This window comes from Lepidochelys kempii, chromosome 22 (genome assembly GCF_965140285.1).
Source record: "Lepidochelys kempii isolate rLepKem1 chromosome 22, rLepKem1.hap1, whole genome shotgun sequence".
NCBI lineage: Eukaryota > Metazoa > Chordata > Testudines > Cheloniidae > Lepidochelys > Lepidochelys kempii.
The window spans coordinates 20,952,432-20,976,769 of NC_136401.1; the positions used below are offsets into that span (position 1 = coordinate 20,952,432).

The following is a 24,338-nucleotide window of genomic DNA, read 5'->3' on the forward strand; positions in this document are numbered from 1 at the left end:
GCCAATGTGATATGGCTGTGAAAAAAGCTAATGTCGTCTTGGGATGCATCAGGAGAGGTATTTCCAGTAGGGATAAGGAGGTTTTAGTACCGTTATATAAGGCACTGGTGAGACCTCACCTGGAATACTGTGTGCAGTTCTGGTCTCCCATGTTTAAGAAGGATGAATTCAAACTGGAACAGGTACAGAGAAGGGCTACTAGGATGATCCGAGGAATGGAAAACTTGTCTTATGAAAGGAGACTCAGGGAGCTTGGCTTGTTTAGCCTAACTAAAAGAAGGTTGAGGGGAGATATGATTGCTCTCTATAAATATATCAGAGGGATAAATACCAGAGAGGGAGAGGAATTATTTAAACTCAATACCAATGTGGACACAAGAACAAATGGATATAAACTGGCCACTAGGAAATTTAGATTAGAAATTAGACGAAGGTTTCTAACCATCAGAGGAGTGAAGTTTTGGAATAGCCTTCCGAGGGAAGTAGTGGGGGCAAAAGATCTATCTTGCTTTAAGATTAAACTCGATAAGTTTATGGAGGAGATGGTATGATGGGATAACATGGTTTTGGTAATTAAATATTCATGGTAAATAGGCCCAATGGCCTGTGATGGGTTTTTAGATGGGGTAAGATCCAAGTTACCCAGGAAAGAATTTTCTGTAGTATCTGGCTGATGAATCTTGCCCATATGCTCAGGGTTTAGCTGATCGCCATATTTGGGGTCGGGAAGGAATTTTCCTCCAGGGCAGATTGGAAGGCCCTGGAGGTTTTTCGCCTTCCTCTGTAGCATGGGGCACGGGTCACTTGCTGGAGGATTCTCTGCTCCTTGAGGTCTTCAAACTACAATTTGAGGACTTCAATAGCACAGATATAGGTGTGAGGTCTTTTTTAGGAGTGGTGGGTGAAATTCTGTGGCCTGCATTGTGCAGGAGGTCAGACTGGAAGATCATAATGGTCCCTTCTGACCTAAAATATCTATGAATCTATAAAATTGGTTAGTCTCTGAGGTCCACAAGTCCTCCTGTTCTTTTTGCGACTACAGACTAACACGGCTGCTACTCTGAAACCTTAAAATTAAATACTCCCGAGACCCACAGGTTGAAATTCCCACCCTTTTCTTTTTCAGAGGGTGGAGCCTTCCCTTAATTTCTTAACAGCTGGTGTTCATGCTCTGCATAGGTATTGAAGACCCCACAGAACTGTATGGGACACAAGATGTTTGCTCTGAAGATCCCAGCCAAACTTCCCACTCTTCCCCACTATTATGTTGTGGGCTGGCTGCCACGCTCTCCCCGCAAAGGTGGCTGCACTTCAGCAGGGTGTGTTTCAAGTTCTTTCAGGATTCATGGGGATAAAAGATTCCTTGGGCTCAGTTGTCCCTGATAGGCACAGCTGTGCATAAGGGCCATGGTGGAAACTCCAGGAGGCATAATCCATCTTGGATCTCCCCAGCATGCACAGAGAGCCTCTTGCTAACGCACCCCTTGTGCCGGGTGCTTTTCCTCCATGGCCAGTACAAAGGAGACAGGGACCCCCCCTCCCAAGTGGATCCCAGGCCCAACCCAGCCCTGGATCAGTCACTACCTACTGCTGTGTCAGGGCAGTTGCCATTTCACCTGGATTTCAGAAAACGAATCTGAAACCCGAGCCTAGGCAGCCAAGGCCAGCATTGCCCTGGAGGGCAGAAACATAACGAGATTCTGCAGATGCTGGGGGAGATTCATGGACTCACCAGCACTGGTGAGAAATGTTGCCAGCGAGCCTTTAAATTATGCCTTTGAACTGTGCTTAACCCTGTTTCCACTTTGATTTCATTGGGGAGTTGGTTCATGCTAAACAAACTTTGCTTGATTATTAAAAACATATTTCGCAGCTTCAGTAATAGAGACTTGGCTGAGGCCAGTGTGCCCCTTCCAGGCAGCGCGACACACACCAGTCTGACGGCTCGGCTGGGCAAACATTCCAAAACCTGGCTTTGGGAAAGAGACGTCAACTGCCATGAAAAGAGCCACAGTCATTACTGGTGACTTCGGGGCATCCCCTTGTTTTCAAAACATAATTAAAATGTTTAGTTAATAAAACTGATCTGATCGTAAAAGCGTGGGTGTTTGCAAATTATCCTGAAGTGACAGTACATTGCACCGCAGAATGCTGAGCTCATCACACCGACGTATCTCTGGTAATAAGGCTTAAGCATGCAGGTGAGCCTTGTGCTCTCACAGACCCTGCTGACCTCAATGGGGCTTGAAGTCAACAGCAGTCTTTACATTGACTCTGGTAGTCTTCGGAGCATACCCAATGGGACCGATGTCTTTGGATCAGGACATGCGGAAAGAGTAGAATGCAATGTAATCCAAGCCTAAAAGAGTGGTGAAGTGGGAAGGCATAGGTATGGAGCAGGCAAAAGGGAAGTGAGGAAGTCCCCATGTGACAATGCAGCTGCCATGTTATGGGGATGCAGGAGAATCCACGGGGCACTGTGAGAGTTATGCATGGACTCTGCAGCCAGGCCTAATTTCTCCCCGTAAGCTCAACACTGATACTCCTCAACTGGAGTATTGTGTCCAGTTCTAGATAGTACACTTCAAGAAAGATGTGGATAAACTGAAAAAAGCCCAGATAAATTTCTCCTTATCCACTGGGAACAGGAAGACAGGGCTTAAATTGCAGCAAGGGCAGGGTTGGTTGGACATTAGGAAAAACTTCCTAACTGTGTGGATAGTTAAGCACTGGAACAAGTTACCTAGGGAGGCTGTGGAATCTCCATCACTGGGGGGGTTTCAGAGCAGGTTAGACAAACACTGCTCAGCGATAGTCTAGGAAATACTTAGTCCTGCCTCAGTGCAGGGGACTGGACTAGATGACCTATCAAGGTCCACCTATCAGATCCACAACTGGTGCAAATCAGCAGAATTCCACTTAAGTCCTGGACTTGTGCTGAACTGTCCTGTTGCAGATCTGGTTCTATTCCCTTACCGCCTGGCTCAGCAGAACTATTTTTATTTTATTTTGGTCTGTACTGAAAGATGAGGCCAGAGAACTGGGAAAGCAGGGTCAGGGATGAGGAGCTGCTGCAACATGCTAGGCCAGTGGGGACTCTATGTCCCCGCCAGAGCAAGAAATATTTTATCTTTCACTTGTTTTGATCCCTGTCCCTGGTAACAAGGAGATGTTACCATGGCAATTGCCAAGTGATAAATCTACATTATTATTGCCCAGCACATTAGGCGAGGAACAGAAACGACCCTTTTAGAACCACAGCGCTGCCTGCTTTATTTCTCCTTTCTTTTTTTTACGGCAGAACCTTCCCTTGGTGTAGCACACAGCAAAACCCCACTGGAAAGGAACACATCCATAGATACACCAGCAGCCTCCGGGAACGGAAAGCCCAGCAAGTTAAACCTGCAAGACGTCATTCACCCAAAGCCCTGTCGGGTGGCAAAACACAAATATTTTTTCTAAGCCTGTCTTCACCCAACCCTTTGGGAACATGCATTAGGCTAGATTATTATTGCGGTTTGTTTCTCAGTAGCACATAGAGACCCCAGGCTGAGACCACGCCCCCATTGTGCTGGGCACTGTAGAGACACGAGGGAAGAAACTGTCCCTGTCCCAGAGAGCTCACAATTGAACGAGACACAACACACAATGGGAGGGAGGAAGGAAGTATCTCCTCCCCGTCTTACAGATGGAGAATTGTGATACAGGAAGCTCAGGTGACTTGCCCAGCCCTGGCGGTGTGTGAGCACCAGCCTTCTAACCCAGCTCTCCTGAATCTTAGTCTTGTACCTCCACCACAAGACGTGTTACTATTTCTACCTGGGGGTGTAGCTCTGAAATACTCTAGACAGAAGTTGTCAAAGGCATTTGGGATAATATAGATAAGTACCTGAGCCCAGCTACCATTTTCTTGTCCAGAAGAATGAGGATGAGCAGGGCTGGATTTAGGTACAGACATACAGACCCATGTCTATGACCCAAGCTTTCTGGAGTCTCCCGATGAGCCCAGAATCTCAGCTGTCATTCATTTTTAATTATGTCTCCAGACCTCATAGATGCAAAGAAAAACGTGAAAACATGAACGGAGCCTGAATGTGCAGATAGCTCTCCAAGGGGTGATTGCCCTATTCATCTTAACTCTGGAACCTGCTGCCACTCCAGGCGTGGGGGCGAGGGTCATGGCTTCAGGTGTGGCCCATGGCATGATGGTGGGGGCCACACAGGGTATGCCTAGGGTCTTAGGTAGCTTAAATTCATCCTTGGAGATATGCAAATAATCAGGACCCTATTTATTTCACGAACACGGCACCTCTGATGTCTCAACCAGCTCTAGCTCTGAGCACGGGCAAATCACACATCACTTTCAGAGTCAAATGAATATTCCCAAATAACTTGCTGTGCTCTTTGTCCACTTCTAACTGGCAGCTTCTTCAATAAAAGCACTGAGTGGACCTCAGGGGTGTGGGGGAATTTGTCTGGTACTGCAGGGAACCTATAGGTGCATGTAGCCCATCACATTTAGGAGTCCACACCTCCGTCCAGGAAAGTGGCATCAAAAATCAACCCTCAGGGAGACACAGACAAAACACCTTCCTTATTTCTGAGCAGGTTCTCATTGCCCCTCCTGGACAGATGTCATTGGCAATGCATATTCCAGGCTGGGCTTTCATCTCAGTCCCTTTCACATTTTGCCAGAATATTTCTGTGTGTAATTTCCCCCGGGTGGAAATACACATTTGAAATTCTGCTTTTAAAATTCCCTTTCCTCTGCCTCCCCAGCTCTCTCCCATGCTGGCTTTCCCCTCTATGCAGGCACAGCCCCAATTGGCTGTAAATCTATAAATCAACTCCTTTCCCCTTTGAAGTACAACCAGTGTTGTTTGGAATCCCTGACTTTTTGCTCCTTTTATCATTCCCCATATTTCACTTATTCAGATCCACAGATTACATTTGTCTTTCAAAATTGCTTTCTTGGTCACTAACTCCTTCCCCAGCCTCTTAGAATCATAGAATCATAGAATATCAGGGTTGGAAGGGACCCCAGAAGGTCATCTAGTCCAACCCCCTGCTCAAAGCAGGACCAATTCCCAGTTAAATCATCCCAGCCAGGGCTTTGTCAAGCCTGACCTTAAAAACCTCTAAGGAAGGAGATTCTACCACCTCCCTAGGTAACGCATTCCAGTGTTTCACCACCCTCTTAGTGAAAAAGTTTTTCCTAATATCCAATCTAAACCTCCCCCACTGCAACTTGAGACCATTACTCCTCGTTCTGTCATCTGCTACCATTGAGAACAGTCTAGAGCCATCCTCTTTGGAACCCCCTTTCAGGTAGTTGAAAGCAGCTATCAAATCCCCCCCTCATTCTTCTCTTCTGCAGGCTAAACAATCCCAGCTCCCTCAGCCTCTCCTCATAACTCATGTGTTCCAGTCCCCTAATCATTTTTGTTGCCCTTCGCTGGACTCTCTCCAATTTATCCACATCCTTCTTGAAGTGTGGGGCCCAAAACTGGACACAGTACTCCAGATGAGGCCTCACCAATGTCGAATAGAGGGGAACGATCACGTCCCTCGATCTGCTCGCTATGCCCCTACTTATACATCCCAAAATGCCATTGGCCTTCTTGGCAACAAGGGCACACTGCTGACTCATATCCAGCTTCTCGTCCACTGTCACCCCTAGGTCCTTTTCTGCAGAACTGCTGCCTAGCCATTCGGTCCCTAGTCTGTAGCTGTGCATTGGGTTCTTCCGTCCTAAGTGCAGGACCCTGCACTTATCCTTATTGAACCTCATCAGATTCCTTTTGGCCCAATCTTCCAATTGGTCTAGGTCCTTCTGTATCCTATCCCTCCCCTCCAGCGTATCTACCACTCCTCCCAGTTTAGTATCATCCGCAAATTTGCTGAGAGTGCAATCCACACCATCCTCCAGATCATTTATGAAGATATTGAATAAAACCGGCCCCAGGACCGACCCTTGGGGCACTCCACTTGATACCGGCTGCCAACTAGACATGGAGCCATTGATCACTACCCGTTGAGCCAGACAATTTAGCCAGCTTTCTACCCACCTTATAGTGCATTCATCCAGCCCATACTTCCTTAACTTGCTGACAAGAATACTATGGGAGACCGTGTCAAAAGCTTTGCTAAAGTCAAGAAACAATACATCCACTGCTTTCCCTTCATCCACAGAACCAGTAATCTCATCATAAAAGGTGATTAGATTAGTCAGGCATGACCTTCCCTTGGTGAATCCATGCTGGCTGTTCCTGATCACTTTCCTCTCATGCAAGTGCTTCAGGATTGATTCTTTGAGGACCTGCTCCATGATTTTTCCAGGGACTGAGGTGAGGCTGACTGGCCTGTAGTTCCCAGGATCTTCCTTCTTCCCTTTTTTAAAGATTGGCACTACATTAGCCTTTTTCCAGTCATCCGGGACTTCCCCGGTTCACCACGAGTTTTCAAAGATAATGGCCAGTGGCTCTGCAATCACAGCCGCCAATTCCTTCAGCACTCTCGGATGCAACTCGTCTGGCCCCATGGACTTGTGCACGTCCAGCTTTTCTAAATAGTCCCTAACCGCCTCTATCTCCACAGAGGGCTGGCCATCTCTTCCGCATTTTGTGATGCCCAGCGCAGCAGTCTGGGAGCTGACCTTGTTAGTGAAAACAGAGGCAAAAAAAGCATTGAGTACATTAGCTTTTTCCACATCCTCTGTCACTAGGTTGCCTCCCTCATTCAGTAAGGGGCCCACACATTCCTTGGCTTTCTTCTTGTTGCCAACATACCTGAAGAAACCCTTCTTGTTACTCTTGACATCTCTGGCTAGCTGCAGCTCCAGGTGCGATTTGGCCCTCCTGATAACATTCCTACATGCCCGAGCAATATTTTTATACTCTTCCCTGGTCATATGTCCAACCTTCCACTTCTTGTAAGCTTCTTTTTTATGTTTAAGATCCGCTAGGATTTCACCATTAAGCCAAGTTGGTCGCCTGCCATATTTACTATTCTTTCGACTCATCGGGATGGTTTGTCCCTGTAACCTCAACAGGGATTCCTTGAAATACAGCCAGCTCTCCTGGACTCCTTTCCCCTTCAAGTTAGTCCCCCAGGGGATCCTGGCCATCCGTTCCCTGAGGGAGTCGAAGTCTGCTTTCCTGAAGTCCAGGGTCCGTATCCTCTTCTTCTGATGTGTTTGTTCAGCCAGTTCCCACTCCAGTAGATTAGCACATATTATTTGTCTTTTAGTAGCACCAACATGCCTCAGCTGCAACTGGGGTCCCATTATGCTGGGCACTGCATATATAGTGAGAGAGTCCCAGCTAAAAAGACCATTAGGAAAACTACAATTGCCAGACTGGATCAGATCCAAGGTCCTAGCCCAGCATCTTGTCCACCTCTGTCTCTGGCACTGACCAGCTTCAAAGGAAGGGGGAAGAACCCTACAGTAGCAGATGTGGGATAATGTGCTTTAGGTCTCATCCTAATCTCCAATAGGGATCGATTTACGCACTGAAGCAGAGGTTTAACATCCTTTCCTCAATGCTTGTTGTCATTCGTTAGGAGAATGCTGCATACACTTGATATTATAGAATGATCCCAATCTAACCACCCGTTTTACAGACGGGGAGCAATGGTGTGACTTGACCAAGGCCCCACAGGGAGTTTGTGGCAGAGCTCAGAAGTAACCCCACGTCTCGTGAGTCCCAGTCTGGAGCCGTGGCCACAAGACCATTCTTCCTCTGTGATCATGCAACCAGCTCATCGGCCAAGTATCCCTACTACAGAGCGCTGCTTTCCCTTTCTACAGGATTTCACTGGCATCCTCATGCAGGAGCCATCAGGGGTCTCTCAGCATCTCCAGTACTGCTTTGGGTGAAATGACAAAGAAGGTTTTCGGACAAAGAGCAAATGATTCCCTGCCACCACCCAGCCCACTGTCAGAGATTTGTGGAAAGGTCGATGAGCCACTGCAGCCAGGTCTGAGCTGGGAAGGGACACTACTGGGTTGACTATAAACTCTCCTACTAAGATTTCACAGATTGTCTATCTCTAGTTCTTAGACACAGGGACGAGCATGTTCCAGTAGTTCAAGCAGGACTCTAGGACCCAGGACTCCTGGGTTCTATTAATGGTTCCATCCTCAGCGCTGCCCTCTCAGACACCATCAGGAGAAGGCTGAGAGACCCACTCACAGGGACCAATCTGAACCTCCCAGCCTTTGATTCCCATTTCCCCATTGGCGGAGCAAGGCAGCGCACTGCAGAAGGGGGAGTCGGGGAGACAGATTGGTCTCTGTGCCACTCGCAGCCACCCTTGTCTTTCATCAGGAGTCTGTCAGAACAGCCAAGGCGCTAACCGGGAGATCAAGCTGATGAAACCTGGATGGATCCAGCCTTGGCCACCAACATCAAAGGGAGTAATCGGAGCTCTGTGATGCTTCCAGGGAAGTAGATGCTGCTGCAAATGCTTTCTGCGACCAGCGCTGGCTCCATTCCCCTCCCCAACAACAACTCCCTTTTATCTGCAAAATCATTAATTGAATTAACTCAAGTGGAGAAGCTGGGGCAGACTCAGTGAGGCGCATCCACCCAGAGCCTCCTTCCTCTGGAACAAAAGAGTGTGACAGTATCAGATGGACACAGTCCCGGGGCAGCCCTTAGGGCTCTGGATGGAAAGTAGGAGACCAAAAATAAAAGAAAGAAAGAAAGAAAGAAAGAAAGAAAGAAAGAAAGAAAGAAAGAAAGAAAGAAAGAAAGAAAGAAAGAAAGAAAGAAAGAAAGAAAGCTCTCAGCTTTCTAGTGGTTTCCTATCACTCATCGGGGGCCAACATGCTCTGACTATGAGAGAGGCAGGGTCTCAGCATCAGGCATAGACACCAAACTTTGCAGTGTCTCCACATTCATAAAGTACCACCCTGAAGGGTGCCAGTCTGACCCTGGAGAGACCAAAGCACATGGTGATATGTGCAGTGGTAGAGAGATGTTCCTGGTGATAGATAGATAGATAGATAGATAGATAGATAGATAGATAGATAGATAGATAGATAGATAGATAGATAGAATATCAGGTTGGAAGGGACCACAGGAGGTCATGTAGTCCAACCCCCTACTCAAAGCAGGACCGATCTCCAACTAAATCATCCCACCCAGGGCTTTGTCAAGCCTGACCTTAAAAATATCTAAGGAAGGAGATTCCACCACCTCCCTAGGTAACACATTCCAGTGTTTCACCACCCTCCTAGTGAAAAAGTTTTTCCTAATATCCAACCTAAACCTCCCCCACTGCAACTTGAGACCATTACTCCTTGTTCTGTCATCTGCTACCATTGAGAACAGTCTAGAGCCATCCTCTTTGGAACCCCCTTTCAGGTAGTTGAAAGCAGCTATCAAATCCCCCCTCGTTCTTCTCTTCCGCAGACTAAACAATCCCAGTTCCCTCAGCCTCTCCTCATAACTCATGTGTTCCAGTCCCCTAATCATTTGTGTTGCCCTCCGCTGGACTCTTTCCAATTTTTCCACATCCTTCTTGTAGTGTGGGGCCCAAAACTGGACACAGGACTCCAGATGAGGCCTCACCAGTGTCGAATAGAGGGGAACGATCACGTCCCTCGATCTGCTGGCAATGCCCCTACTTATACAGCCCAAAATGCCATTGGCCTTCTTGGCAACAAGGGCACCCTGTTGACTCATATCCAGTTTCTCGTCCACTCTAACCCCTAGCTCCTTTTCTGCAGAACTGCTGCCGAGCCATTCGGTCCCTAGTCTGTAGCGGTGCATGGGATTCTTCCGTCCTAAGTGCAGGACTCTGCACTTGTCCTTGCTGAACCTCATCAGATTTCTTTTGGCCCAATCCTCTAATTTGTCTAGGGTCCTCTGTATCCTATCCCTACCCTCCAGCGTATCTATCTCTCCTCCCAGTTTATTGTCATCTGCAAACTTGCTGAGGGTGCAATCCACACTGTCCTCCAGATCATTGATGAAGATATTGAACAAAATCGGCCCAAGGACTGACCCTTGGGGCACTCCACTTGACACCGGCTGCCAACTAGACATGGAGCCATTGATCACTACCCGTTGAGCCCGACAATCTAGTCAACTTTCTATCCACCTTATAGTCCATTCTTCCAGCCCATACTTCTTTAACTTGATGGCAAGAATACTGTGGGAGACCGTGTCAAAAGCTTTGCTAAAGTCAAGGAACAACACGTGCGGTTGTTCCCTGCTGCAGACTTGAATTTGGCTGCCCCCAGTGATGGGCAGAAAAGCATTCAGCAGGGAAGAAGAGGGGGGACTGAGGCATGTGAAGCGCTAATACAAGTTGGTGGCTGTTTCATGTTATGTTTTTGTGCAGGTCCCAACCCCTTCCCCTGGGAGAATTACAAGCCAGACGCTGCTTTTCCACTTCCCCAGCCGTGGAACTAAGCCCAGAAATGTTTGACCTGTCCAAAGCTCCCGCATCAGTGTGATTTCTGGAGGTGGGGCTGGTGAAAGGGACTAAACGGACGCCCCTGCCAACTGAGGCCCTCTGCTTATATCACAGGCACCGCATGGGTGGTGGCAGGACAAGCTTCCTACACCAGCAACACACCCGCATGCAGAGAGATTGGATGGAGTTCAGCCAGCATGGAGCATCGATGCCTTGGCTTCTCTGTTGAGACTCCCCATGGGGAGAGAGACAGCAACTCAGACCATGCTCCAGCAGCTTATTCCCATGTAGGCCACAGAACAGCTCTCCTGAGACAAAGACCATCCATCCAAGTGCATATCCCCCGCCCCGTCTCTACAGTATTTCTCAACCAACCCTTCCCACTGCCCTTGGGGTGGCTTCTTGGATTAAAGCTGGTCTGATCATCCGTAGGCCAAGGGGATACTGCCAGGATGCTGCCTGGAGATCATATGAAACAGACCTCAGGAACATCCAGATCCACGCTCCTAAGATGTGTTCAGAGCCAGCGGGAGCTGAACAGCAAAATGGCCTTGCCACCAAGGCTGATACAGACAGAGACGGCTCCCCTGTGTTGGTTTGCTGGAAAGAGGGATGTGTCACTGGGAGAGAGAACAGATATTCTATGATATCCGGCCTGTTCTGCACCATCATGATGAGCTCGCAAGGCAGGCTGTCTAGGGCCATGCCTCTGCACAGTCTAGACCCCCATGCATGTACCTCAGAGTACTTTGCAGTAGTAGCCACAGACTAAGGCAGCACGGTCCAGTGCTTAGAACCAGATCTGGGACCTGTTTCCATCTCTGAGGCTGCCCTTGGACAAGTCAGCTCTGCTCCCTTCTCACATCCTCAGTTATGTCTATTCAGACTGAGTTCTTTGGGGCAGGGACTGTCTCTCGTTATGTGCCTCACACAAGATGACTTTGGTTAATTATCCCCATTTTACAGATGGGGAAAGTGAAGCACAGGGAAGCAAAGAGACTTGCCCATGGCCACCCAGAAACAGTGGCAGAGTCAGGAATGTGTTTATATCTCCCAATATCTGTGTTACACAATGGAAACTGTGTGCTGTGTAATGCCCCCCAAATAGCTCTGTTCTTTTGTCTATATATTATTAAACATGGCTGGGGCGGGGGGTGTCGAACCATGACAAACCTGGCAGTTTATTTCTTTGCTGGATTCCAGCTCCCACGGTCGCTGTCAGGTTTAGAATTCTTTCTACCGGATGATCTCACTCTGCTTCCAAACAATATTCTCCCAGCAGACCTCCCCGGGTCTCTGTCACTTTAGAAATAAAACAAAACTATCAATTCCTTAATTGTTTTCCTTCCTCTCTAGGGCATCATAAACCGCAGATGTCATTCAACAGCTAATATACTGCTCCTTCCCTCACTCTAGCCATCCGGGGTCTTTCTCTCAGCTAGAGTGATAGCAAACTACCTGCAGGCTGCTTTTGTTGGCGGCCAGCAGAGAAGGCTAGAACAGGACCCAGGGGACATGGGGAGGCAAAGCATCTCCTTTCTGGAGGACTTCCAAACACAAGGCAGGAGTCCGTCTCGTTAGCTTTTCTCTGCTTTCCATTCATTGGCGGTATAGGTTTGTTTCCAAGAAAGTGAGGAATTAAGATCATTAGCACTCAAGTGCTGTTGCCAGGTACTAAGGTTTTCAAACACAGCTCTGCTCACTCCTGACCTGCAGCGTCCCGCCCCCTGGCCCCTTAATTCCCCTGCTGTTCCACTCCTGTGCTCCGATACAGCTCTCCTAGTGCACCTCTGTCCTGTCCTGCAGCAACTCCCCCACCCCTGCCACTATTCCAGTCTTAGGCTTGCAACACAGCTCTGACAATGCCCTTCAACCTCGTCTTACAGAACCCCTGCTGCTCCAGCCCTTGGCTCCCCATGCAGTTCTGCCAACAAACCCCAGCCCTGCCTTGATGCATCCCCCTACTAGCCCATTCTTGGGCCCCTCACTCAGCAAAGCCAGCGCCCCTCAGTCTTGTCTGGCAGCACCTCTTGCTATTTCAGTCCTGGGCTCCCCACACAGTACTACCCTGCTGGCCAATTCTTGCCACCCCCACACCTCTATTCCCTCGAATCTGGTCCCGAGGCTCCCCTTACGTCAGGAACTGCTCGCTGCACAGGTCTCTGTAAGCAGTTACACAACAGAGTCTCAGGAGAGAACAAGGAAGCTATGAGGAAACTAGCCAAACCTTTCAATCCATTTATCAAAGCGCCTGCAGTTCCCATTTCAGGGCGAAGGAAACAATAAAACACATTGAGCATAGAAAGCTGCATCCGGAGCATTTTATTAAATGTAGGGGAAAAAATAAATAAGTGCAGGCCTGTTGGCTCATGCCAACTCTTGTTCTACATCAAACGCCTCTGGTCCCAGACTAATGGTGTTATGTAGGCTGCTATATTGGTTCTTTGCTTTATGATACTGCCCCTTATGCTTGCGATTTATTCTCTTGAGTTCAGCAATTATTGGACATATTCGCCTCAAATGTGACTTATTGAATCATTGCTATAATGTCCGTAACAAGCCCCATTACACGTTTTCTGTGGGCTGTGAACTACAGATCTTCAGCCCCAGACATTGAGCAAAAGGGGATAATTCCATTAGCTGGCCTCAGTAATAGACTGTTGGCCAATAGTTATGGACGGAGGCAGTGCTGCCTAGTAGACAGAACCCTGGACAAGGACCCAAAAGACTTGAGTTCTGTTTCTAGCTCCTCCGCTGGTTGCTGAGTGAATATGGGCAAGTCACTTTGCCTCCCTTTGTGCCTCAGTTTCCCCATGTGAAAAGCAAAGATAATATTATTTCTTTGTAACATTCTTTGAGATCTATGAATGAAAACACTATGCAAGAGCTAGGTCTTGTCTCTTATTATGTGCACTAGCCACAAGAGCAAGCAGAACAAACATCTCACATGCCCACCTTACTTGTGAGCTTGCTAGCCCTTGCCTGTGGTACAGAAAGGCATGACAGGAATGTTAAAGCCATGGAGTGATGTTGCCAACATCTAAAGGTGGGGGTTACCATAGTTTAGGCCAACCCATGCTGGCTTCAGAGCAGACTCTAAAGCCACATTAAGTGTGCCTGAGTACAAAAAGTGAAGATGTTATATCTAAAATTGGGTGGGAAAGGAATTTGGGGCTAGGAAACCACTGAAAATCTAGCCCCAAAGTCTTGGGGTTTAGCTGCTGAGAGGCGGACAAAGATCTGGGACAGTTATTACAATCAAATCCCATTTATCTCCTCTTGACTGCTTGGGATAGACTAGAGCATGGAGTCAGGCTCTAGTCTGAAAGCTGGGTTTTATCATCTGCAGGATTATTAGCAGGTATGACGGGGATGTTTTTTTCTTCAGAAGAATAAATCAGTTCCTTCTTCTTCCGACTTGTCTGAACACCTCATTTAAACATTTATCATAGGGCACGGCATGCGATCTTCTTTACAAATTGAGGTGTTACACAGCCTTGAATAAGCTGACACGCTGCAGATAGCATTGTGAGTATTTTGTCACCCTGATATTTTGCGGTGTAGTTGTGTATCACTTTTGACTGCTGCTTGTTCACGAGATGTAATGATCCTTTTTAAACAGTGCCACTATAATTAAAGTTTTATAAAAATCTTCAAAAGAGGAGTGGGGGGGGAAGCCTTCTTCAAAACAGACTTACAAAGAGATGTCACAGAGGGAGAAAGCGAAACTCTGACATGTGTAGCAATCACTCTGCGACTACAAATCCCTCGGAAATGTTTCACTGGAGCTCAGGATTCAAGTACTAATATATATAAAACCTGCAGCACCTAGATAGCATTCCTGGAGTCTATTGATTGATTAAGGACTGCCTGCCTCTGGAAGACTAGACTCAGAAGGCTTGATTCACCACCATATTACTTCAGTCTTTTGCTGGTGTAACTCCATCAATTCAGGTGTCACACTGGAGTAATGCCTGCAGAGAATCAGGCCCTGAGAAGCAAAGAGGCTTGCAGAACTAATTGGCTCTCAGTTTCTCTATTTCAGTGCACAGAAAACAGTATACTGCACTACCTAGGGTTCTAGCTTTCTACCAATACTTCCTGGACAAGATTACTTGGGTTTATGATCAGTTAACATTCAATCAGTGCACACCAGGTATAATTAGTTGATTTTTCTGAACATCCTCAAAAAATGGTTCTTAAAACGCTCGTTTTACTAAAGCTGGAAATATCAGTGGTGAGGGGATGAAACGGCAAATAGGCAGCCCAATTCTGGCTGATGCCTGGAGCAAAACGTCTGGATGAGTCACTGAATTATCTGAAGCTCTTGAAATTGTAGATCTTGATCTGAAAGCCACATCCCTCTCTCTCGCTCGCTCTCCCTCTCCCTTCCTCTCTCCATGTTTCAGTGCTTTTCACGTCTTCAGAGGAGAACAAGACTCCAGGAGGAAGCATGTGCTGCACTAGGAGTCAGGAGACCTGCAATCTAAGTTCTCCACGGGCCTGCTCTGTGATCAGAGGCAAATCACTTCACCCCTGTTTCCCATCTGCCTTGCCTATTTAGGTTGTAAAGTCTTCAGGGTAAGCAGTTTCTCTTTCTGTGTTCATACAGCAGCTAAAGCAGCAGGGCCCTGATTGCAATATAAGCTAGCAAACAAAACCTATGTTTAGGGGCAGTTGAAACTGTGACAGGGCACCCCGTCCATCCCCACCCAGAAAAGCATGGAAATAAGAAGTGAAGAGGAAAGATTCGTACACTCCTTTCCACCTTCGTATTGCCTGCAACACTGTCCATAACGAACGTCTATCCAAAAGCTATACGTACTCCAGCTCCATCCAACTGCGGCTCAAAATGCAAAACTTTAATAGGGACCTCGTGTGTTATATCAGCAGATTCAGCACTGTCCCACATTCCATGCACTGGGGATGTTTTTGTTCCTTAACACTGCTGAGGCCACTGCTAAAGGTCTCAGGGCAAAGGTAAGCAGTGACATCAGGCCAGGCCAAAGACTGAGCCATTGCTCTGAGGGCTGGGCATGGGTAAATTTCTTTGGGTGCTTTGGGGAGATAGATTACCCAAGGCTCTGGATGGAGTAGCATGGTGCTGTGATTGTCATGACAACCCCATCATTCATGACAAACACCCTCCCACAAATGAGACAAGAGCTGCAGATGGAAGACCCTCCAGCCAGCCCCGGCTGGCAAGGCAATCCACATTCATTGTATGAGCAGCATCAGCACTTGGTGTGTCACCAGACGGGCTGCTGCCACCTTCAGGGTTGTTTCCCGGGACCTGCTGCCTGCCACATGTTTACACAACCCTGCTGAAGGGGAGGCAGTATCTCTCTCTCCATCCTGCTGAGCATCCTGATGGGAAGCCTTTATTCATGTGAGTACGCCAGGACTGCACAGTTGGCGTAGACAGCTTGTTTTCCCGGCCAGGAGCGCATTACTAAAGACCTCTCCAGTGCCAAACACTGTGATATAAAGAGCCCCCTGTTTTTTCAACACTCAAAATGCAGTTGAGCGGTTGCGGGGGGGACTTGAGCTGATTGTTCCAGCCATGGTTTTGGTGTCATAATGAGCCATTTCAAAGGAGCATGATAATACTTTGGAGTTACACAATGGTTTCATCTGAGCATCCCAAAGCACCTTAACAAACATCCCCTAACTCAAAATCCAGTCAGTTTAAGAACGAAAAAAAATTAGATGTAGTTTAAGGTGCCACCTCTGCACCTGAATCCCCTTCTGGTTCAATCACACTCTCCTCTTTGACAAAAATATATTTTCCTCTTCTCTGCTGCTGCAGGAAAGACCCACACAACCAGGAAGTAACTGTATAGTGGAAGCTGTTAAACAGACTCTGCGTGCAATGCTGCTAAGTGCACAAAGCAAGCAGACTGAAAAGAAGAGAGAAACCTTTTCCTCTCCTGCAATCTCTTACCATCACAATGCCTCAGGAGGTGTGGAATCGGAATGGTGCTATGAACTCTGATGGAGCAATGCCGATTTCCGCTTGCTGGGCATCTGGCCATGGGGATACTGGTGACAAAGGCAAGTAACACATTTTCAGACGTGTGATCTCTAAGTTGGACACATGCCTTGAAGCTCCACCAGCCATTCTTGGGAATTATTAGTATTATTATTTGTATTACCGTAATGCCTTGGCACCTCAGTCATGGACCAGCACCCCATTGTGCTAGGCACCATACTGGCAGATATTATTATCCTCCTTTAACATATGGGGAAATAGTGAAGGGAAGTGATTTTCCCTAGGCTGCACAGTGAGTCAGTGGCATAGCTGGGAATAGAACCCGGTGCATTCTGACTCCCAGCCCCAGATCTAATCACAGGACGACAATATTTCACCTCTTTCATCAGCACCTTCCCTCTCAATCCCCCTCCCTTCTCCTCTCCCAGGGGTTCATGTTGGCTGCTGACAAACAGCACCATTATGATGTGCACTAAAGTTTGTGGTGGAACAAAAATTACAGGCTTTTAAGCTGAGAAGAAGCAATTTCTGATGCAATGCTATCAGTGCTTGGCACAGCCACCCCAAAGCACATCGCTTGGGCGGCAAAGATTGAGAGGGTTATGGGAGTTGGGAGGGTGAAGGATATAATCCCTAATGGTATTGCACTAACTCTTCTCAGCTAGGAAGGGCTGCATCAGTGTGATGGACTCCCAGATAAACAGATGATCTCATCCACCCTCACAAAAGAAGCCTGACCCCTAATTTGTTAAATCCAGAGATATAATGCTGAGTTAACCGCTAACAAGCAGTCTGGAGACAGAGGTGGCAATGGGGCTCAGAACAGAGGAATTTCTCACCTTTTTTTTGTGGCACCAAACAGGAATCACACCAGGGTGATTCAGGTCCTTGGACACAGGGTTTTGGAGAAGGTTATAATTTGTAACCACCTGACAGGTACTGTGGCTTGGAAGTCAGTTGATTAGTTTTCTCTCCAGTAGGCCGCATGTATTTAGAGGAGCTGTGCAGAAACACAGTCTGGGTCTTCCTTTCTCTGAGTGGCAAATGCATCAGGGGCTTTCAATACAAGGCTTAGTTCTTTTTACTTTCTAGGTAGGGATACAGACCTGAAGGACTGGTAGGTTATAAATGGACACGCTGCTGGGCCTCTGAGGTTGTAGAGCCAAATCGGAGTCTCAAATGCAAACCCAGGAGAAACTTTTCAACTCCTTTGGGCCCAAGTCACCATTTCCCTGCACCAGTGCAAAGAGGGCGAAAATCATTGTCCTTCTGAGTCAGCCACATTGTGCACTAATGGAAATGACTCCCTAAGAGTCCAAGCAAGAGGAATCAGGCCCCTTTGAGTGAGGAGGAGGCTGCTCTGATGGTTCAGACAGTCACAATCCACCACTCCAGATACAATGATTTTTTGCCCCAGGACTTCAGCGCATTAGATCCTATAATCTGTATACGGCACAAAAGAAAAACCCGTTGACTTCTCGAGCTGTGCATTTCCTACCACCAGCTCCTATCTGTCTCTAAAGGTTTCTGGCTCACCATGGGCTTCTCTTTGCTTTAATGGCTACCCTTCTAAGTCTGCAAAAGAAAACTTGAGAAAAACCCTGTGAAGTGTTGGCGGATGACTTTGGTTTATATATTTATATATTTTTCAAGTGTGTGACAGTCTCATTCAGTCTTATCTGACCGAACCTCTGTGCTGATCAGCCTTGGAAAGGCATCCCAGAGAGCGGGGGCATCTCAGCACTGCATCTGGAAATGCTCACAGAGCTGATGCTATGCTCAGAGACAAGAAATCACCTTGGAGTCCAAAGACTCGGAAAGGAGATAGTCACCCTGGAAACAAGGAGTGATGGCCAGGCACGGCCGTGCACGGAACCCTGGGCTCTGCTTCCTCAGGCCGTTGGGAAGGGAGCCGCAGCCTGCTTGGGGAGGGAAGGATGTGGGTGTGAATGAGGACTGGGTCATGGAGAAAAGATGAGTCCCAGCCTTACTTAACAGAAGTCCCGAATGCTTCTCTTGAACAAGACAAACACCTCTAACTGTGTATGTTTAATATTAAAGTGCAGTTCCACTCCAAAATGTGGCTATGGAGCCCAGTATTCTGAATACACTTTGATTTTTATTAATCGAATCATTATTCACAATTGTTGGGTGATGCGTTTATCCAGTTTGCAACCTATGGGGTGGGCTCATACTCGCCATTCATGGCATGGCACCCGTCATTTAAGTCTAGGATGACCAGATGTCCCGATTTTATAGGGACAGTCCCAATTTTGGGGTATTTTTCTTATATAGGCTCCTATTTCCCCCCACCCCCGTCCTGATTTTTCACACTTGCTGTCTGGTCACCCTATTTAAGTCGCCTGGTTTCTGTTCCTGATTGGGTGACTGAAACTTTTTAAGCTGGGTAACAAGCAGCAAGCAGTGAATAAGCCCCACATGAACTGAAGATTCCCATATCTCTGTATGAACACACTTCATTCATGCAGGGAATAAATACAGGAATAATATGAATACTACTTTGCTTTTGTGTAGGGGGCAAACATGCCTGTTGTGAACAGTTGTTTGGGAGGCCAAGGAGTGTTTGCAAGCATCATTTAGCAGCCTTCATCTAGCTGTTGTAATGGGGCTATTGGCATTCAATTCAGTGGGCCAAGTTCATCCCTGATGTGACTCCACTGCAGCTAATTGTAATTACAGAGGCATTAATTGGAGAGCTCCTCAGTTGATGTCAATCAGCATAGCTCCATTGAAGTCCTTGGAGCTATACCAATTTACATCTGTCCAATGGATTTACACCAAGGATAACTTTCACCCATCACCTTAAAAGTTCACTTGCTTTCCTGCAGGAAACACACAATTGGAACCACTGACTGGACCAGCAAACCTAGCCTGTGCTGTATGTGTAACCCACTGGTGGTCGGAACGTAATAATATGTCCCTTTAAACCTGATAACCCTGGCACTGCTAAGAGAATCCCAGCACTCCTCAGCCTGTTACATACAGTAAAGCCTGTTCCTGTATCAGTAAAACGCACTCACATGGGGCTGAGTTTGCCCACAAGATACTTCGTGGGCCCCTTTCCCAAGGAAATCTGGAGTGCACTGGTGACAGCACCGAGTGTCTAGAGCTGTCAGAGAGATTTCATCACTCAGGAACTCGGCATTTTTATAACAGGCAATCCGGAGATAAAAGTTGTCACTTCCAGTTTGTTGCCCACCCCTCAGCCCCCAGTAATACAACCAGGATCATCTGGTAGTGCAGAGGCTGCACTCTCCTACTGCTGCCTTTTTATAACAAAAAATGATTTAGCATTGATGATTCCTGGTCTGAAGCAGTTTGTCACCTGTGCTTTTATGATTACAGCGACTAAGGGGAAAAAGATGTCCTTTCAGATAAGCATTTGAAAGGGGGGAAAAATAGAAGCTTTCAAAGGGTCTTTGTTCTCTTGAAGTGCTCTCGCTCCAGAAGCCTGGCAGATTTCTCTGGAGGAGGGGAAGGAGGTGGAATTTAAAAACAAAATGCATCCTCGTTTTCAAACTGTTTCACATTAGCAGTCATCAATTATGGAATTTGCCTTGACTAATGTTTCAGGCCATTATATCACCCTCGATGTTTATAATTGGATCCTACATTAGGATAAATTCTCAAGGAAAAGGTTCCATGCTAAACAGGTTGTTTTGCTCTCTGTGGAACTCTCAGTGACATTTTGGTTACTAAAATAATCATTTGCTTTTTAACATTTATATGGAGAGATAAAAAAAAGGGCTAACCTTTTCCAAAAGCTGTACAGTCCCGGCTGAGGTCACTGTGGGGAATGAGGCTGGTGGCTCATGTCATCTTAGTTGTTTGTAGCAACAAGTTCCAACTGCAGCGTCACGGCACTTGGGTTTGGAGTTGGTTCTGTTTTAGAAGCAGGTGCGGACTGCAGGGTTGGGTCGGGCAGAAAGATCAACGCTAGGATTGATACCAATCATCCCAAGGCAGAACAGTCCATGGAGATGGGGCCACACTCCACATGGATCAGGGTGAAATGTGCTGGATGGGGGGCCCTGGAATGCCACTGCCTGGAAGACAAATCACACGGACCAGGGCTGTCAATGTGGCCTTTCTCACAGGTATCATGTTCACTTTTCAGTAACATTTTTTGCAGCTGCTAAACATGAAACAGGGAGGTGACAAAGGGCAGGAAGAAAAGTCATTCTGTGGCCTTAATGAACGTGGGTGTCACTATCATTAGAACTCAGAAGGAGTGACTTCCCCGAATACTTATCCTTCCTTGTTGATATGCATCCCACCAGCTGCAGCCAGTCCCTCTGCCAGTGCTGATGGCTTGTGTTTGCAGAGTTGGGGCACATCTAAATAAAAGCCCAGGCCCTACAGTCTGATCTGTTTGTCACACAGAGATAACAGATGAACCTTTGCCACTCTGACAGCGTGAGGCCGCACACAAAGGGTGACCTTTAGTGTGCCATTAATTTCCAGACCAACCCAATTTCCAGTCTCACTTGAGGGCATAATCACATCAATTAAAGCCTTTCGTTTTGAAATTCTCCCTATGAACCTGCACTCTTAATGTGATATAAGGGCCAAAGAGCAGTGAGTGAGTGTGTGTGTGTGTCTGTGTGTGTGTGTGAGAGAGAGAGAGAGAAGTAGGGGACCAGAGTGACATTTAGAAGCTGCTTCCTTGCTATTTGACAGGGTTTAGGCAGATAAACATAACATCAGGAGGTAAAGGGAAAACCCAAGCTTGGATTAAACAAGAACCAACTCAGTGAACCCAGATGCAACCTTTGGTGACATTAGAATGGGCTTGTGGCGCTTTGGAGAATTGCAGGAGACTCTGAAAAAAACCTGTAACACAAGAGTCCCAGGACGCATGCCTAGAGCTTAGGTAACTGGCTCATGGTTCGAGGGGAAAGGAGTTGTGAGACGAGTGTTGGAACCAGGATTGTTCTTGGCTGAGCTGAATGGAATGATAATTGATGGGGGGATGACAAACAATTGACTAGTTGTTCCTTGATGAAAGTTCAGAGAAAGAAGAAGCTGCAAGTAAGAAAAGTGATTTCCTTTCCAAAGGCCTTGTCATAGAACCCTTGACAATGCTAACTCGGAAACCGAAAGAGAGAGTGCACCTGTCATTAATATAAAGGGAAGGGTAAACCCCTTTAAAATCTCTCCTGGCCAGAGGGAAAATCCTCTCACCTGTAAAGGGTTAAGAAGCTAGGATAACCTTGCTGGCACCTGACCAAAATGACCAATGAGGAGACAAGATACTTTCAAAAGCTGGGGGGAGGGAAAAACAAAGACTCTGTCTGTGTGATGCTTTTGCCGGGAACAGAACAAGAATGGAGTCTTAGAATTTAGTAAGTAATCTAGCTAGATATGCGTTAGATTATGATTTCTTTAAATGGCTGAGAAATTAAGCTGTGCTTAATTAAGCTAATGGATATTCCTGTCTGTGTGTCTTTTTGTAACTTAAGGTTTTGCCTAGAGGGATTCTCTATGTTTTGAATCTAATTACCCTGTAAGGTATTTACCATCCTGATTTTATAGAGGTGATTCTTTTTTACTTTTTACTTCTATTAAAATCCTTCTTTTCAGAAACTGAATGCTTTTTCATTGTTCTTAAGATCCAAGGTTTGGGTCTGTGGTCACCTATGCAAATTGGTGAGGATTTTTACCAAACCTTCCCCAGGAAGTGGGGTGCAAGGGTTGGGAGGATTTGGGGGGGAAAGACATTTCCAAACAATGCTTTCCTAATAAAAATAAACCCAGATAAACGTTTGATGGTGGCAGTGGAAGTCCAAGGGCAAAGGGTAAAATAGTTTGTACCTTGGGGAAGTTTTAATCTAAGCTGGTAAAAGTAAGTTTAGGAGGTTTTCATGCAGGTCCCCACAACCGCACCCTAGAGTTCAGAGTGGGGAACGAACCTTGACAGCTCCTTTGGAAACAGACTGCCTGATTCACCCCTCCATTGCGAGCATGAAACTGTAGCATTCAGCAATGCTTCCCTGGAGACACTCGTCCTGATTTACGACAATTGAGATTGGAAATTCCCAACATGTTGGGAAAAGTTTTGCCTCCTACCAGAGGTCTGCTCTGAGATGAGATGGGGAGTTGGTCCTTCAAAGTGTTCTCATGATGCGGAACATAGACAGTGTGCATACAGTCTGCATGTTGGGGGCAGGTGGGGAGGAAGGGGGCTTGCCCCTCAACAAAAGACCCTCCACTCCTTCCTTTTCCCTATTTCCTTTGCCTCTCCTGCAAACCCAGAGGCTCTGGTGGTAACATGACTAACAGACCATGCCAGACGACCAACATACTGGGTTCACCATGTGATTACCCCATGTCTATGGACTCTAACTGTCACATGGGTGATCTACATTACTTCATTGTTTATTGGCTGCATAGGCAAAGGGTTCTTGGGTTCCTAATCTAAGAATGTTTCCAGGACAGATGTGCCCTATTGTTTCCCTGCAGCAGCAATTAAGAGTGAATGAGTACTAGTCATGTAACTAGGATCCCTAGTTTCCCAAACTACTGGCCTTCTCCTCCGTTTGTATCAGAGACACAGGTACCCAAGGTGGGCCTCTGAGCTGCCGTGATGTCACCATGCTCTACAGCTCCTCAGGCACCTGGCCGGGCTCATCTGCTATAAACTAGGACTGGGAAGCCAAGGCCAGGGAGAGGCCATGTTCAGAGACACAAAACCTCCCTACTGAGGCTCGGAAGGCAGAGCTGGAGTGAGCCCTGATCTGAGCTCTACAACAGGTGCCTAAGAAACAGACATAGGCCCCAGGAGATCTGGGCTCTAAGCCTGGCCTTGACAGTGATTCACTGTCTGAACTGGGCAAGTCTCTTACCTCTGGTGTACCAGTTTTACCATCTTTAAAATGGAAACAACAATATGTCGCTACCTCACAGAGAGGTTGTGAGGCCAAAATTATTCCGGGTGAATTTCTGATTCCTTTGCTGACACTGGGCAGCACCTTGCTCGGTGAGTTGTCCCATTGACTTCATCCGGTCTGATAGAGGAATCCTCAATAAGCCAGAGTTTACTCTTTCTCATCCCTCTTTTACATCAGTATCATTCCACCCACTCCAACGGAGTTACCCCTGATTTATACCAGTATAAGGGAGAGAAGAACCAGGCCCACTGTGAGTAGGGGTAGCACAATCAGTCCCTGATCATCAAACAGCTTGTATTAGCATAAAAGCTGCGACTGATTTGTATACCTAGTTCATTAAACCAGTGGAGTTTTATGTCTGGACACACACGTCTCAGTTAAATCTGGCTCCACTGCAAACTAAACCAATATAACCCAGATTTAAAATGATAAAGAAAATCCACACAGGGTTTTCACCAGTTTAACCAAAGAATTTTTAAATCTGATTTGGGAACATAAGACTTCAGACTGGACAGCACCTCCTGAGTCAACAAGTTCATTCCCTGCTATTGCAGGAAAACCCAGTGTGTCTGTATGTAGACAAGGCCTAAGTGTTTGCAAAGCACTTTGGTAGCCTGGGTACAAGGCACTGGAGGGGGCAAAATGGTGTTAGCAATGTTGATTCCATCTTGCACCCAGTGCCATCACCATGACAGAGTTTGTAATGCAGTTTGCAGCCCTTCCAAATGACTTTACAGTGAGGCATTGTTATTATTTATTAAACAGGTGGTGTATTCCTTAACAAAAATTTCATTAGGAGCATTAGGTAGAGATAGTCACTAGCCCAGAACCTACAAGTAATTATGTGTAATTATTATGCCTGTATGTTTGGAATAATGATGGCTCCCGAGCTCTGAGGCCAAGAAGCAGAGTCAATTGGAACGGGAGCTATTTATTTTTTCTTTAAGTTTTCTTCCACTATTAATTTGTTTTCACTTCTCTTAATGAGCGGTAAGTGATTGCAAGTG

The 24,338-nt window shown here is 46.8% G+C and overlaps 1 long non-coding RNA gene across 1 annotated transcript in view; it reads right to left on the minus strand.

Moving 5' to 3' along the window:
- Nucleotides 1-24,338, minus strand: part of LOC140901752 (uncharacterized) — a 157,439-nt gene that overhangs the window by 50,394 nt on the left and 82,707 nt on the right. The window contains exon 3 of the long non-coding RNA XR_012155948.1: nt 20,194-20,487. This is a non-coding gene — a long non-coding RNA (uncharacterized LOC140901752). The remainder of the gene's footprint in view (nt 1-20,193; nt 20,488-24,338) is intronic.